This window comes from Thalia democratica, chromosome 3 (genome assembly GCF_965202585.1).
Source record: "Thalia democratica chromosome 3, ktThaDemo2.hap1.1, whole genome shotgun sequence".
Lineage (NCBI taxonomy): Eukaryota > Metazoa > Chordata > Thaliacea > Salpida > Salpidae > Thalia > Thalia democratica.
In genome coordinates this window covers 29,277,427-29,283,463 of record NC_139167.1, presented here as the reverse complement: position 1 = coordinate 29,283,463, position 6,037 = coordinate 29,277,427, and positions in this window count along the sequence as shown.

The following is a 6,037-nucleotide window of genomic DNA, read 5'->3' as shown; positions in this document are numbered from 1 at the left end:
AAATTCTTTTTTGTTTTTTTGCATAACTTTTGTATCTTTGTTTAGTACAGTGCTTTGTATTTTGAATTTAACTGGCTGATGATCAAAGCTTTATGAAAAATTAAAGCTTTGTGAAACATATGTTCCAGAATTTTAAAAATCGCCATTTGAATAAATTATTTAAAAGCCCTTCAAGTGGGCTCAGTTGAAAGTGTTTACGTTTAAACATTAACCTTATTTTATATAAATATCTATATATATATACATATATAGAATTAAGTTATTTAACTTAATAAATTAAATTTTTCACACTGAGCCCACCTTGAGGGCTTTATTAATAAAAAGGTTTATTTAAAGATGCAAAATTCAAAGGACTCGAGTTTCGTGACTATTCACTCATCAGCTTCAAAACAAGTTTAAAATAAAGCACAAAACAAAATCACCAATGAAATTAAAAAATTTTGCATAAATAGATTAACGTCTATTTAAATTTAGAAAACGTCTATTTAATCTCGTCAGCTAAGAAAAATATAATAAATTTTACTGGCTTTACTGTATGCATAGTGTAAAGTTAAAGTTGACATTTTGAGCGATTTTATTTCTGATTATTACACCTCCTTAAAATAGAATCGACTATTTCTTTTAAACACAAACAATCAACAAACAGAAGCATCAGACCAAAATTTACATGAGAGTCCACCCTCGTTGCATGAGAAACCGGAAAGGTACAAACCGCACAATGTTTATAACAACCTTCACCACTCCACAAGCCAAGATCTTCTTCAAAATTACCAAACAATTAAACAAGTTAAAGGTTTGAACGAAACAACTTCATCGCATTCAAGCACAATTAAAGTGAAAAAAAAAAAATCAGAGGTTATTATCAATGTAGTTCTAGGTCGGGGTTTCCTCTTCAGGGACAACTTCAGCGTCAAGGGGCAATAACTAGTGAAAAAACTAAACTTTATTTAAGTAATTAAACAATTAATGGGCGATGTTTAATAAAAGGGGACTATTAGAAACATGATTTTAGAAAACCTTATACTATATATTTGTTTAAACTGTAGGCTATGCAAGAGTTTTAAAGTTTTCTTTTTTTTCTATTTGATTTCAACTATTTGGAACGTGTATTTTAATAATAAAAGTTGAAAACTGTACAAAAGTAATTTTAAATTAAAAATTAAGTAGGTTAACCACTGAACTTAATTACTAACTATTACTTTTTATTATTTGTAAAATTAAAATTTAAGTACTAGTTATTTTATAAATACTTTACTCGAATATGTCTTCGGAACATATTCAAGTAAACTTAAATGAAAGACTAGTTAAGAATAACAGTTTAAGTTGTTATCTGCAGAAAATATTTTTAAAACCTACAATTTCAAATATCTTTTAATTAGAAAACATTTTAGACTTTTTTTTGTTAAGTTTTAAACTTAACTTAATAGAAAATGTAAACTAGTTTTAATGTTCATAAAAATAACACAGGTAGTATGCCGACAACTAAAAACGTTACTACGTCATCAGAATCTGTTGAAAAATTTTTACTTAAAAGTCTAATAGAACACTTTAATCTTGATATTGATGTTGACACTCTGAATGAAGCAAAAATTATGAGTTGGCTGAAATACCAAATTGGTGTCTACCAAATATTAGAGCAAGTTCCAAATAGAACAATTTCAAAATATGAACTGTCTGACACACATGGTAAGCTGTTTATAATTTGACAAATAAATTTATATTAAATCAAATCTAAATTGCAATTTTTTTAACATCTTTTTTTTAACTTAAGTTGAAATTTAAAGTATGTACTTTTTTGAACTAATAAATATCTGCACAAATTATAATTTTTAGGTTTATAAAAAAAATATTTTTACAGGTATTTTTGATCAAATGTTATAAATTAAATAATTACAACAAGCTAATTATAGATTTAAATGTTTTCATTATTTTGCTAATTACATACTGATAATTTTCAGTAACTAAAATAGAAACACATTATTTAAAAATTTATAACTAGAATAAGTTTACTTATTATCAAAGACAATAAATTTATCAATTTTAGAGAAAACAGTTAGTAAATAGTTGTAAACTTACAGCTACAAAACAAAAAATTAGAAGTTCCGGAGAAGCTCAAACTAGCAGTAAAGCACCACCAGTTAGTAATTTTAATTACGTAAAACTTTTTTAATTTGTGTAGTATTGTAAGTTGGTATAGTACATAAGAAAGTTCCAATATCACAAAAAAAAACAGATTAAGTTTTAGTTTTAGTTTGCAGTAGTAATAGAAGAGTTGAATTTAGCTAATAGAGTAAATAAAAGTTCAATTAAACTACCTAATTGTATAGTTACAGTACTTGTAATTTTTGTGTGGTTTTTATCTACCTTTATACTTAGTTTATAAGTTTATAAGTTCAACTGTCTATATTTATTATACTTCATTTTTTTAGAAATCAGTAAATATGTTTATATAAATATTATACATATTTCTCATGTGAGTAGTTTTATCATTAAATTTTGGTCATTAATGCTCAAGTAAAAAATTGGATCTGAGTACTTATTTATTTATGTAAGAAAACACAGTCTTTTTACTATGTTTAACATATACTTTAGTACATTAAACAAAATTTTATTAATTTATTTTGGTTTAAAACTTTTTTGATAAAAGCTTAATATTCGTATCTAGAGAATACGATGTCAAACTGCTGCAAAATATTTGCATTATAACTACTGGAATATTTAATTAAGTATTCAAATTGTTTTTATTTTATATACTGTTATTTTGAAGAAATTTTTTTAATAAAGTATCTTTTTATTATATTTTTTTTTACTTTTTAATGGCTGAAATAGATTTTAAGATGTTTAGTAGTTTTTTGAGTTTATAAAATTTGTTAACAAAAAAATTTTTTTGAAAGACTTATTACTTTCACACTCATTATAATTTTAAAAGTAAGTACAGTAAAGCTATAAAAGATAGTAATACTAGTAATTAAAAACATATAAAAAACTTTAAAAAAAAAATGAATTAATTAGTTGTAATGTTTAACTTTTTGTTAAACTAAAAATTAATTTTAAAACGAATTAACTTTGGAAGTTTTTAGGCTGGAAAAAAGAAAAGTGAGAAAAATGTCTTGAATAAAACATTCGGAACAAAATAAGTAAATAAAATGATCTCATTTTGTAGGTATTAATTGACAACAATTAAAGCTTTATTATTTAGCACAATGTTTTGTTTTAAATAGATTTGTACTTTTTTATATTGGGATTAAAATTTAATACTTAGACAGTATTTTACTTGATAACAGTTTGCTTTTGATGTATTTTTGACAAAAGAGAAAATGCATACTGACTTTTATAATATTTCCTCTTGAAGCTTTACTTTTGTGGTTACTTGTTTTTTACTTTTTTAATTAAAAAAATGATAATGTAACTAATATTACATCATGAAAGGTTTTTAATATCATTGTACAACTTAATTTGAAACTAATTCAAAGACTAATGTTTACATTTCTAGTTTGAGTTCTTTGGTTTATCTAAGAAAAAACGTTTTCACTTTCAACTTGGTTTTTTATTCAATCCTTTTAATAAACTAAACATCTAGCTAACTAGTAAGTTTTCTTTTGCTTAATATAAACAATAACTGGTGTTATAAGAGCTTGATGTAAATTTTTGCTCAATTTTTATTTACCTATTTAATTGCTGTGTGCATATTTTAAGCTAATTTTGACCTAAAAGCTAACTTATTTTTGATACCACAGATGAAAATTTTTTAATTGAAAAATGATTGACGAATAAAAGGAAGCATAGCAAAGTATTTTATTAGGTTGCATACGCTTTTTGTTAGTTAAATAACACAGTTCTAACGAAGTTTAATAAAGCAAGTTTTAAACCCGCAAAGCTGTTTCGTTTATCAGGCGTATTAGCTGTCTAATATTTTTGAACTATCAAAAAATAGTTTTATCAGTAGAAAAATTTTAAAATTAACTACTTAGGTTTTTTAATATGTTATGAGTTTTATCTGAAAAGTGTCAAAAGTTGTCAGTCAAATAATTTGTTAATTTCTTTTCGTATAATTTAGTTTCTAAATTACACTAAAGAAGTATATTTAGTTTTATTTCCCATAACAAGATTTGAAAGATTTTGGATGCTATACCTATTTTATGGTTAAATGGTTTTGTGAAAGTTTAACACTTTTATTCTGTAAAATTCAAAAACCCAAAAAAAAGACTTTAAAACTTAAAAATTTGATATGTATCTGGTACTTATCATTTTTTTCACTATTGTTTTTTTAACAGCTTAATTAATAAATTTTGTCTGCTTTGATTATTTAACAAACTACAAATCGGTCTTTTGTTTTATAGAAATATATAACCACTTAATTACATTTTTAAATAAAATTGTACAAAAATCTTAATTAATGTCTCTATATCTAAATTGTAACGAGGTATTTTCTAAAAGAACGGAAACATAAAATAATTGTTCGAACAGTTTATTGTCGAATAAAATGAATCTAGATGTTTCTTTTGTCAGTTCTAAACCATATTCCTATGTTGATAGTGATACTTGCAATATTCATCATCATCAACATCGCTGTACAAAAAACATGAGAATTAAAAATTATAATAATTAAAAAAACAAAGTCTTAACAAACAATTAATTATTAGAATGTTAAATTAAAGGTTTTTTCTGAAAAAATTACTTGAAATAGCTAAACAGTATAATGTTCAAAAAGTTCTAGATGGAAAATTTAATATGAAACCAAACGATTTTTGCCTAGCTTTCAGCTTTACATTTTACCATTAGCGTATTTCTTATGGAAACTATATAAACTTTATAGTATCATTTATATTTATATTTCAATAAAATCAGATCATTAAAATCTACAATTATTGTCGTAGAAGTAGAAACTGTATATGTTTAATTATTTTAAAATTTAAATTTAAAAATGTCAGAAAACAACAAACTTTTCGTCGCTGGTCATCCAGTATTTCATTTTTTGGTAAACTTTCCAGCACACTAGCACAAGCAAGCAGAACGAAAACAGAGCTGCAAACCCAATAGCCAAAAATTTGGCAGCTGCAAGTAAATTGTTTCTAGTTTATGGGTAAACATTTATAATAATGCATCATTTTATATGAGTACAGTGTTTTTATTTAACTAGGCTATGACATTTAGCCTAAAAGGTATTTTAAGGTTTATTCTTTTAATTAAAACAGTTAAAAACTGAAAAAACTTCGCATTGACTTTATTGCGAATATAACAACAAAACCAGGTTCACTGTATTTGTTATTGTGTTTACTCACTAAATATTAAGTTTTATAAATGATTATCTTGCAACGCTGATATAGTTTGTTTTTATGAAAGTATTAAATCCGTTATTTTAAACGTTAAATTACATTTTTAGTAAAGTGTAAAATGTATTTAGTACACATTTTGAAAACCTAGTTTGCAGAATTTTAACTTTGAGTTATTTTGTGTAATCTCTTAATTTGTGTTTTTATGTAAACCAGGGTTGTCAAATTTTTTTCGAAAATTTTCTACAGGTTTTCAAAATTACTATTAGGTTGTTAAAGATACATGTTTTAGGGCAAGTTTAAATAGCTCAATAAGTTCAATAAGTTTAAAATAAATTTTAAAGTAAATAACAGTTTTAATCAGTACAAGTGCATCGGAATGATATGCTAAAGCTTCTTAAAATGTGTTTTATATAAAAAAGTATGATGATGACTAAAAACTATTATCTATGCGATAAAGATTTTGTGTCAAATCAGAATATTACTATTTTAACATGTAAAAGTTGCTTAAAGTTGTTCCTGGTTTTTCAAATTTTTCAGGTTTTCTTAGCCTAAATTTTAAAACTCCAGGTTTTTTGTTAACCCTAGTAAACCCGTTATAAGATTCTTAGTCACATACAGATACCATATTCTAATATATCTTACTTGAAATAAAATTATCTCTTTTCTTTATCTTTTTGCAAATGAACTCTTTAGGGGAAACACCGTAAAGACGCTGCTGTAATTTGTTGGGGTTTGAGCAAACGTAGTCTCCGTCGTACATC